This window comes from Anomaloglossus baeobatrachus, chromosome 2 (assembly GCF_048569485.1).
Source record: "Anomaloglossus baeobatrachus isolate aAnoBae1 chromosome 2, aAnoBae1.hap1, whole genome shotgun sequence".
Lineage (NCBI taxonomy): Eukaryota > Metazoa > Chordata > Amphibia > Anura > Aromobatidae > Anomaloglossus > Anomaloglossus baeobatrachus.
The window spans coordinates 519475468-519487588 of record NC_134354.1 but is presented as its reverse complement, the minus strand read 5'-3'; positions in this window follow the sequence as shown (position 1 = coordinate 519487588).

Genomic DNA, 12121 nt, shown 5'->3' with positions numbered 1-12121 from the left:
TGGAAGAATCTTTTCTCTGAATGCCTACACTTTTTTTCTTAATTCTTTACTTTACTTTTTTCTTTTTTTCTTTTTTTTTTATATTATATATTTTTTTTTTTTATTCTAATTTTTATTCTTACCAGAGCAATCGGTTTATCTTCTATTTCCTAGTGTGGGTTTGTGACGGTTCTCTATGTGTAGCTGCTCATTTAGGTTCTATCTAGTATAAATGAGGATAAATGTTTTCTAACGATGTAAACATGTGAACTAGTTTTAACCCTTCGATTATTAATTCACTTAAAGCAATTTGTTTCTTTCTTTTGTACGTATATTATTCTGAATTGAGTAAAACAAAGTGCAGCATTGTGGAGAATGTGCGCTCTGTCGAGGACATTTCAGCTGACATTCCTGTATTAACATAAAAGACAAACTGAACTGGCGTAAAAAATAATGACATTGTGGTAATGAATGTTAAGGGCTTTAATACATGCATGTAGCATTCCAATTTAATGTCATGCCTCATTATTGTGTAGCAGAATCATTTATTTCCACAGGGTACACTGAACACAAAGCGTATAATATGTCTGTGATAATGCATCTTGGGTTCATGTCTGGAGGAGACACAAAAAGTTCATTTTATAACCTCTTAGATTGCGCAACCTGGCAATTTAAGCAGTCTAAAGGCCACTTTACACACAACGATATCATTAACGAGATGACGTTGGGGTCACGGAATTCGTGATGCACATCCGGCCTCGTTAGCAACGTCATTGTGTGAGACACGTATGAGCGACCGCTAGCGATCAAAAATACTCACCATATCGTTGATCGTTGACACGTCGTTCTAATCTCAAATATCGTTGCTCGTTTGGGACGCAGGTTGTTCGTCGTTCCTGAGGCAGCACACATCGCTACGTGTGATACCCCAGGAACGACGAACAGCACCGTACCTGCATCCTCCGGCAACAAGGTGGGCGTGTCTTTCCTTCGGCTGCTCTCCGCCCCTCCGCTTCTATTGACCGCCTGCCGTGTGACGTCACTGTGGCGCTACACGAACCGCCCCCTTAGAAAAGAGGCAGTTCGCCAACCACAGCAACGTCGCTAGGCAGGTAAGTATGTGTGATGGGGACTAACAATGTTGTGCACCACAGGCAGCGATTTGTGCGTGACGCACAAACGACGGGGGCGGGTGCGATCGGCAGCGACATCTCTGTGTGTGAAGTGGCCTTTACTTTCTGACTATTATATGACAAGTGTGTTTTCAAGATTGTGTTTTCATTTGAGCTGTTTATGGGGTGAGACTTAACTTTAAATACAATTGAATAACTAAATGAGGTTTGCTCTTAAGAGTAGGGTGAGCAAACCCAAACTGTAAAGTTCAAGGATTGTACTGGACACTTGGAGTCCAGGGCTTGGACTCGAACAGGGATTTTTCATGGAAGTCCTTGTCCGAGTTTGGAGTTGGGGTGCTGTTCTTTTGCTAATAAATTCTGTTGAAAGGCTACAGCATAGCAATTGGGAAGGTGCCTGTATGCTGCTGTGAACAAAATAAAACAAAATGAAGCGGGTCCCCACTATTTTCTATAACCAGCGCAGGTAAAGCAGACAGCTGGGTACTGCAGCCCTCAGCTGTTTGCTTTACATTGGCTCATTATTAAAAATAGAGGGGACCCCAAATACTTTTTTTTAATTATTTAGTTAAATGATTAAAAAAAAATGGCTTGGGGTCCCCCCTAATTTGTTAACCAGCTAAAGTCAAGCTGAGAGTTGAGCTGGCATTATTAGGTTAGGAAGGGCCATGGTTACTTGGCCCTTCTAGCCTAAAAATGCCAGCCAGCAGCTGCCTCAGAAGTGGCACATCCAGTAGATGCGTCAATTCTGCCACTTGGCCCGGCTCTTCCCAATTTCCCTGGTGCTGTGGTATTCGGAGAAATACTGTTGTGGTTGATGTCAGCGGGGAATTGGCAGCTGCCATCAAGGTCAGGGGTTAGTACTGGAGAGTCATCTATCAGACACCTTCTTTTTTAACCCAGTAAGTACAGTTGAATAACACACACACACACACACACACACACACACACACACACGGAAAAAGAATTATTTGAATAAAGACTCCACCACACTCCCTCATTCATCAATTTGTTAATTTTAAAACATCATTGAGGATCTTATGTATTTTAATTGTGAATAAAGACTCCTAACTGAAAAAAAACACAGAACTATATATAAAAAAAAAATCACAGACTTTTGGAGCCAATTCAGATGATGTAAGCACACATAGAATGTGGCAAACCCGCCTAGTAAAGATGACCGCAGTCCAGGTGCACGATGCTGATGATATAGCCACACAAACCTCCATACTAAACCTCCACATTGAACTATAACCTATAAATGACGCCAGAAACCTAGGTCAGGCGGGCCATTCAGCACTATATAAGTGCATCTAGCCAAAAATATGTAAGCTCGCAATCCACATCACGGATTTTCACACTTGCAAGTCCCTACACTCAATTAATTGAAAAAAACACATAGAAGTATATAAAAAAAAATCACAGACAATAGGAGCCAATTCAGATGATGTAGGCACACACAAAATGTGGCAAACCCTCCTAGTAAAGATAGCCGCAGCCCAGGTGCACGATGCTGATGATACAGCCACACAAACCTCCACACTAAAGGGGAGGGGCGGCTTTTTAGCATAGGACATGTATACTAATAAAGTTTGCATTGGGAGCCCATCATATAGATGAGTGAAATGCACAGTGTCTGAACTGTAACCTACAAATGACGCCAGAAACCTAGGTCAGGCGGGCCATTCAGCACTATATAAGTACATCTCACACGGGTACGCGAGATGCCCAGTGTCTGAATTGTGGCCTATAAATGACGCACAATACTAGGTCAGGCGGGTTAGTTAGCACTATATGTGTGCATATCACATGACGGACTCACCATTTTACCACCTGAATTCAGAAGGTCCACACACATCATGCAAAAAAAGATAAAATGTGCCATACCTCAAATAGTGAGATATTAGTTGATATGTTGGCCCAAAATATGTAAGCTCGCAATCCACGTCACAGATTCTCACACTTGCGAATAAAGACTCCTAGCCTAAGAAAAATGTTCAGAAAACAAACCCCATAGGCTGGGACAGCAGCCACTGCCTGCTTTCACGTTGTGCTGTTTGATAACCTCAGCTCTCAGTGAACTGCAATGACCTCATGAGGTCACCTCAGTTCACAGCAGTGGTGTCACACAGTAGCGTGAGAAGCGACGGCGGCTGTGATCAGAGGTGACATCAGGAGTTCACCGCAGTTCACTGCCTCTGTTCTCACAAAAAGTATCATGAGAGCTGGCGGCACTGAACTTAGGTGAACTTATGAAAACACCACTTGTCACAGTCGTCGGCACATCTCGCGCTACTTTGTGACCCACTTGCTATGTTGTGTTTCTATGCTACCCAGACCGTATTTCCCAATCTGATACTTCATGTAAGGCCGAAGTCACACTTGCGCATATCTCGCGAGAGTGTCGCATCGCACTATCCGGCTTGGCCTGATGCTCTCCAGACAGGAGCGTCTCACCTGCATAGAAATACATGCAGCCGACCCAATCCTGTTAGGAGAGTACGGCCGTGTCGGGTGATGCGAAGCGAGAATCACACGAGTCTCTCACAAGTGTGACTCCGGCCTAACAGTCACGTCTGTCCAGGCAGAGCAAGAAGTACAGAAACTGGCAGCGGAATTGTAAAACTTCAGCATAAAACTAGTATTACGTGGAAAAACCTTTTCTCCATTTTGAGTTGTTTTTTTTGTTTTTTTTATTTAGGTGTCTGGACAACATTTTCAATAATCAAATCAATAGGAAAATGAAATAAAAGCAATCTGCAACATCCAATGAATGTTAATTATACTCAAGATATTTTCATTTTGATTAGAATTTCTAGATTTCCACTAAATCAGGGATATCATATATATTTCCTGAGTCGTTCAAAAGGTTCAAAATAGGCACAAGCACTGATTTTACTGGCAGTAGAAAAATACTTGGTTGAGTTGGTTGAAAAATTAGCTACAGCTACAGCTGGAGCAAGTACATAAATCTTAATTTTCTTATACTAAGCTAATTTGGGAATTCACTCAAGCGGACGTGTCATCCTAAAAACTCTGCATGATGTTAATTGGATGTTGCTCATACAACTGTGTAGAGATCAGGAGTTATTATAAATATCCCCTGACCTCGCTCATGGAAGTGTTACAATGTCACTGTCTGGCCAAATCCATATACTCAGCACTGGTGGCCTCCAATCCTGTACAAAGTACGTGAGTATAGTGCACAAAAATGCCTCATAGTTTAAAGAGGTTGTTCACTACTTTTACATTGATGGCCTATTCTTAGGATAGGTCATAAATGTCTGATCGGCTGGGGTCCGACACTTGGCACAGTCTCCGATTAGACGTTCTCGGTGCCGGCGATGGCCAGAAATGCTCAGTTCTGGAACTGCTCCATGTTCTGATAGTGGCTGTGGCTGGGTACTGCACATCCGCCCTCTATTGATCTGAATTGGAGGTGAATGTGCAGTGCCTGTCCATGCCAACTATCAGTTGAGAGGGCAACTTCGGAACTGAGCCTTTCTGGCTGTCTGCTGCCGCTGCAAGCACCGAGAGCAGCTGGTTTGTGTTGTACAGGATGTCAGATCCCAGCTGATGAAACATTGATGACCTATCCTAAGGATAGGCCATCAATGTAAAAGTAGCGGACAAGCCCTTTGATATAAACACATTAGCTTGTGCAAGATCCTTAATAAACCAGTAATATTTGTAATACAGAGCTTTTTGATTGAATGAAGTACATATAAATTACCTTTATAGTTGCATAGAGAATGTGACTTCTGCATATAGCCTGGATGAACGGGAGATAGAGAGTGCAATTAACAGCCAAACAGTTGTAAAACCTTGATGAGTCACTTAGTATAATGAGTGGTCTATAATTATTGCTGCGCAAAACCAGCTTAATATCACTATAAATTATTTGGTCAGACAAAATAAATTACTTCACTGCTTTCTTTGTAATATTCGTTTAACTGGAAGGTGGAAAAACAAGTGGATGTTACTTGCCATACCTGCTGATGAAACAATTCCTATATTAAAGGGGTTGTCCAAGATTAGAAAGCAAAACTTCCTTTTACATCCTCATTAGCAGCACCTGTGGGTGGGTAGCACAAGTGAAACTTTAAATGAATGTAATAGGTGTTCTATAAATACCCAGAATTAGGTTTTTTTCTGAAATTGGACAGTGCCAATTGTCTGCTATGGTGGTTCATACCTATTAATCAGGCTAGGTCGCAATGCTAGACACACTGAATGAATGAGGGGCTATGGTATGGAAAATTTGGATAATGGCGATCGCCATTTTTTTTTTTTCCCTTGTCTTCCTTCCCTAAGCGCGCGCGTGTAGTGGGGCGGGCCAGCATGTCAGCCAATCCCAGACACACACACAGCTAAGTGGACTTTTAGCCAGAGAAGCAACGGCATGTGTGATAGGATGTCCATGTCACATGTCCCTGCATTATAAAAACAAGTATCTGCCCGTCCGGACGCCATTATCTCTTCTGCGTCCTTGGTGTCAGACATCACTGGCGCAGCTCCTATCACTGATACTGCTGTATACGCTCCATACACAGCGCTGTACAGCATAGGGATAGCACTTTCTATCAGTCCTTTTAAGGGCTCATACCGGCAGGGTCAGAGCCATAGGTGACAGGTCCTGAAAACAGAGTTTAACAGCTACACAAGATGACAGCGTCTGTGTAGCTAAGGTCAGGGATTTCCTCGCTGCATTTCCCCATTAGGAGGGATAGAAAGGCAGGCTTCCTTTCCTCTACCCAGAGACCCACAACCCTGCCACTGTACCCTCCTGCCCTTTGCACACTCCAACTCATTGTTACTAAGCCATTATACTAGCAAACACTCAGTGAACTTAGTGGTATCCTAAACGTGGCTATTGGACTTCTGTATAGTCCCAGTAGTGCAAAGATATTTGCAGCACGTCTGCCTGCATTGCACACTCAAACTCATTATAACTAAGCCATTATACTAGCAAACACTGAGTGAACTTAGTGGCATCCTAAACGTGGCTATTGGACTTCTGTATAGTCCCAGTAGTGCAAAGATATTTGCAGCACGTCTGCCTGCATTGCACACTCAAACTCATTGTTACTAAGGCATTATACTAGCAATTTATGCTGCCAGTTTAAGGGCCGTAGTTGCATTGTCAGGGATATTTATTCTTTATTATTCTGCTGTTAATAAAGCTAGACCACAGCTGCAATCTACACCACCTCTCAATTTTTACTACCACATTTTCAGTGCACAATCTTGTCGCAATCAACATGAGTGGCAAAATGACAGATGCTGGTGGAAAGGGAAAGAGGTGTGGTGGAAAAGGAAAATAAGGGTTTGTCCGTAGGGAAGGTGGCAAAGCTCCATTATCATCTGCTGAAGATAGACCATCTACCAGCAAGAGTAAGATGTCTACTACTTACCGTGGACAATCCGATGTGCTCCCTTTTTTACGAACACAAACAACAGGAACAAAGGTAGATGATGGCCAAAAAAGGAAAATGCTTGAATGGATCTCAAGTGGTCCAACAAGTGCCCTCTCAGCCACCTCAAGTACCGCATCCAAAAAACACCAGTCCTTTGAGTTGTCATCCCAATCAAACTTGCTTTCTCCCAGCTCTGAAGTCTCCATCAGCCCTGCACAGTATGGTGGGACTGAGATGGCTGAGTCTGCAGAGCTGTTCAGTCACACTATAGCCTGGGAATCAGAGGTCTGCTCCCAAGCTACAGTGAGTACAGACCAGGAAATGGTCTGCAGTGATGCCCAGAACCTTTGTGACTCTGATTCAGGCCGTGAGGACGAAGTTTCTGAGCATAATGTTGACCCTTTGTCACAAACTGTAACACCTGTGGTTATAGACAATGAGGAACATACTGATGACGATGAGACGCAGATACCAGATTGTGATGACAACTTAAATATTCGGTCAGGGCAAGAAGAGGCTCGGTCTGAGGGGGAGGGGAGTGCAAACACAACAATTGATGATGAAGTTCTAGATCCCACCTACTGTCAACCCCCAGTCAGGCACTGGAGGAGGTCAACAGAGGCGGTGGAGGAGGATGCAACTGACGACGAAGTTACCTTGCGCCTTCCTGGACAGAGTCGGAGCACTGGTAGCACGTCTACAACTGCATCATCAGCCACCACTCTGCCTCTGAGCACTAGTCGGGGGGGCTCAGCAGGTCGCATGCCCTCTAAGCCTTGCCTAGCCTGGTCCTTTTTTGACATAGAAAAAGATCGCCCAAATTATATGATGTGTAAAATTTGTCGTGATTCTGTTAGTAGAGGTCAAAACCTCAGCAGTTTGACAACTTCTTCCATGAATCGTCACATGAATAAATATCATAGGTCCCAGTGGGAAGTTCACCGTGCTGCAATGCGGCCTAGCGGAGCGAACCATCCACGGCCTGCCCCTTCCAGTGCATCCGCGCGCTCTTCATCTTCTAGGACTGTGGGGACAGCTGTCACACCTCGTTTTCCATGCACAACTTCCACCACTGTAACCGCAACAGGCAGTTTGCTTGGTAGGTTGTCAGTTGGTTTGGAAGAGGAAACAAGTGATTGTGTACAGCTCTCTCAGACATCGATAGCACCAACCTTGGATGAAGGCAACATCATGTCTCCGCCTGCACTTTCCTCACAAACCTGCATTTTTCCAGGGACACCCTACTCAACACCATCTACACACAGCAGCCAGATCTCTGTCCCTCAGATGTGGTCAAATAAAAGGCCATTTCCTGCGACCCATGACAAAGCTAAGAGGTTGACTCTATCCCTCTGTAAGCTCTTGGCTACCGAAATGCTGCCTTTCCGCCTAGTGGACACACAGGATTTTAGAGACCTTATGTCTGTCGCTGTGCCCCAGTACCAGATGCCTAGTCGCCACTACTTCTCTAAGAAAGGTGTGCCCGCGCTACACCAGCATGTCGCACACAACATCACCGCTTCCTTGAGAAACTCTGTGTGTGAACGGGTGCATTTCACCACCGATACTTGGACCAGTAAGCATGGACAGGGACGATACATGTCGCTGACTGGGCACTGGGTAACTATGGTGATAGATGGTGAAGGGTCTGCTGCACAAGTCTTGCCGTCCCCACGACTTGTGTGTCAATCCTCTGTCTGTCCAAGTTCCGCCACTGCTTCTGCATCCTCCACCTCATCTGTGTCCTCCACCTCCGCCCCAAGCCTGCCTGGTCAGGCCACCAGCGTTCTCACTGCGCAGAAGGAATCACGCACCCCTCATTACTATGCTGGCAGCAGAGCGCAACGGCATCAGGCGGTCTTTAGCTTGACATGTCTTGGTAATAGGAGTCACACAGCTGAGGAGTTGTGGTCAGCTCTGCGGTCCGAGTTTAATAAATGGTTGTCTCCACTCAACCTGCAGCCTGGTAAGGCCGTGTGCGACAATGCTGCAAACCTGGGTGCGGCCCTTCGCCTGGGCAAGGTGACACACATGCCTTGTATGGCTCACGTGTTGAACCTTGTTGTCCAGAAATTTGTAACACACTATCCCGGCCTAGATGGCCTTCTGACCAGGGCACGAAAACTGTCTGCTCACTTCCGCCGTTCAACCGCTGCAGCTGAGCGACTTGCATCTCTCCAGAAGTCTTTCGGCCTGCCGGTTAATCGCCTGAACTGCGATGTGGCGACGCGCTGAAATTCGACTCTCCACATGTTACAGCGACTGTAGCAGCACCGCCGAGCCCTGGTGCAATACATCATGACGTATAGCCTGGGCCAACGAGATGCAGAGGTGGGGCAGATCACCCTGATTGAGTGGTCTCAGATCAAGGACCTATGCACCCTTCTGCACAGATTCGACATGGTGACGAATATGTTTAGCGCTGACAATGCCATTATCAGCTTGACAATTCCAGTCATTTACATGCTGGAGCACACGCTAAACACTATTCGGAGTCAGGGGGTGGGACAACAGGAAGGGGAGGAACTACAGGCAGATTCATATGCGCAAGGGACAATAACATCACCAAGGTCCAGACTTTCCTCATCACCAACGCGGCAGGCATGGGACCATGGGGGACAGGGATCAACAAGGGCGCATAGTAGCAGGCGAAATGTTGAGGAAGGTGCAGGAGAACATGAAGAAATGGAGGACGAACTGTCCATGGACATGGAAGACTCAGCGGATGAGGGAGACCTTGGTCAAATTTCAGTTGAAAGAGGTTGGGGGGAGATGTCAGAGGAAGAAAGAATGGGTAGCACCTCTATGCCACAAACACAGCGTGGACTTGGTCCGCATGGCTGCGCAAGACACATGAGTGCCTTCTTGTTGCACTACCTCCAACATGACCCTCGTATTGTCAAAATTAGAAGTGATGATGACTACTGGCTTGCCACACTATTAGATCCCCGGTACAAGTCCAAATTTTGTGACATAATTCCAGCCATAGAAAGGGACGCACGTATGCAGGAGTATCAGCAGAAGCTGTTACTCGATCTTAGCTTGGCTTTTCCACCAAACAACCGTGCAGGTGCAGGGAGTGTATCTCCCAGTTGTAACTTGACAAACATGGGACGGTCTCGTCATCTTCAACAGTCTACCCGTACCAGTAAGACTGTATCTGGTGCTGGTAACAGCAATTTTATGGAATCTTTTCATAATTTTTTTAGACCCTCCTTTGCAAGGCCACCAGAGACAACAAGTCTGACACATAGTCAACGGCTGGAGAGGATGATACAGGAGTATCTCCAAATGAACATCGATGCCATGACTTTGCAAATGGAGCCTTGCTCATTTTGGGCTTCAAATCTAGAAAAATGGCCAGAGCTCTCCAGTTACGGCTTGGAGATTTTGTCGTGTCCAGCTGCCAGCATTGTCTCTGAACGTGTCTTCAGTGCTGCTGGGTGTGTGCTGACAGATAAGCGCACGCATCTGTCCAGTGACAATGTGGACAGACTAACGTTCATCAAAATGAACAAGTCATGGATCCACCAGGAATTTACTACCCCTGTGTCATCCTGGGGAGAGTAAATGCTTGTGGATTTGGAATGTGCTTGATGCAAATCTAGCTGTGAAGTGTACAACTAGGGCACAAATGCTGCCACTGAATGGGTGGGTGTGTGTGGGGCACAATTTTTGGAAAAAGGGACACTCCGCTTGGAGTAACCCTTGCTTACATAGTTTTAAAAAATGATCCAAGATGCATACAGCTGGGTTCAGGAAAGACTTTGCTACCTACCCCGGTGTCATCCTGGGGACGGTTAAGTATGGCGTATTTTTGAATGTGCTTGATGCAAATCTAGCTGTGAAGTGTACAACTAGGGCACAAGTGCTGCCACTGAATGGGTGGGTGTGTGTGGGGCACAATTTGTGGAAAAAAAGGGAGACTCCGCTTGGAGTATCCCTTGCTTGCTGTGTTTTTTAAAAATGATCCAAGATGAACAGAGCTGGGATCAGGAAAGAGTTTGCTACCTACCCCGGTGTCATCCTGGGGACGGTTAAGTATGGCGTATTTTTAAATGTGCTTGATGCAAATCTACCTGTGAAGTGTACAACTGGGGCACAAGTGCTGCCACTGAAGGGGTGTCTGTGTGGCCCAATTTTTGGAAAAAAGGGAGACTCCGCTTGGAGTCACCTTGTGGTGTTTTACATGATTTTAGAAGTGCATGCCATGCCTATATCTGTGTCTCGTCCTCTTTTTCCTCGTAACGCTGTTTTGTTTTTGCATGAGAATTTGTCCTTGTCACTTCCCCATGTGTTTGTGTTGTGAGTTGTTTGTCACCTTTTGGACACCTTTGAGGGTGTTTTCTAGGTGTTTTTATGTGTTTGTGATTGCCTGCCATTGTTTCCTATGCAGTTCGAGTTCGGTTCGTCGAACGTTACATGGTCGCAGTTATACGCAGTTATATGCCTACACAATGACATTTATAGAAGTCTTAACTTAGGGTATTTCGGCAATTCTTCCAAACATATACTTCTGACGAAGGTTTGGACTCAAACTGCACAGAACCTTAGCTGTAATTTGAAATTTCTGTTACATGTGGGCAGGATATCGTGAGTTTATATCTAAGAACTTGTAGAGAAATGCTTCATTTTAGCATCTAGTGAGCTGAACATGGCGGTACATAAACTTCAATAAATTGTAGATAATTCCACGAGCAGTTCTAGGTGCATATTGCTATTCCCTGCCTAACCGTCCCTGTATTAACTAGCATAGATAGAGAGATCTTTAGAAAAAGTATTTCTAAAGATCCTTCATTATATGCTAATGAGCGCGTGGACTAGCCATAAAGGCGTTACTTTCCCCGACTAGTCCGCCCTCTTAGGGGTACTTTGCACGCTGCGACATCGCAAGCCGATTGTAGCGATGTCGAGGGCGATAGTCCCCGCCCCGTCGCAGATGCGATATCTTGTGATAGCTGCCGTAGCGAACATTATCGCTACGGCAGCTTCACACGCACTTACCTGCCCTGTGACGTCGCTCTGGCCGGCGACCTGCCTCCTTCCTAAGGGGGCGGGTCGTGTGGCGTCACAGCGACGTCACACGGTAGGCGGCCAATAGAAGCGGAGGGGTGAAGATGAGCGGGACGTAAACATCCCGCCCACCTCCTTCCTTCTTCATTGCAGGCGGGACGCAGATAAGGAGCTGTTCCTCGCTCCTGCGGCTTCATACACAGCGATGTGTGCTGCTGCAGGAACGAGGAACAACATCGTACCTGTCGCTGCAGCTAAATTATGGAAATGACCGACACTATATAGATCACCGATTTTCGATGCTTTTGCGATCATTTATTGGTGCTTCTAGGCTTTACACATTGCAACGTCGTTACCGGCGCCGGATGGGCGTCACTTTTGATTTGACCCCGACGAGATCGAAGTAGCGATGTCGCAATGTGCAATGTACCCCTTAGTGTGCCGCCCCAGGAGCACTGTTCCTGTTCAGGGACGCCACAGTGCAGGGAATCTTCTGGCCATGGGTTAGTCAGGTTAACTTTTATGGGGATCGTGACGCCACTCTCGGCATTTGCGGTCAGGGGGTGACCGCCACTGCAG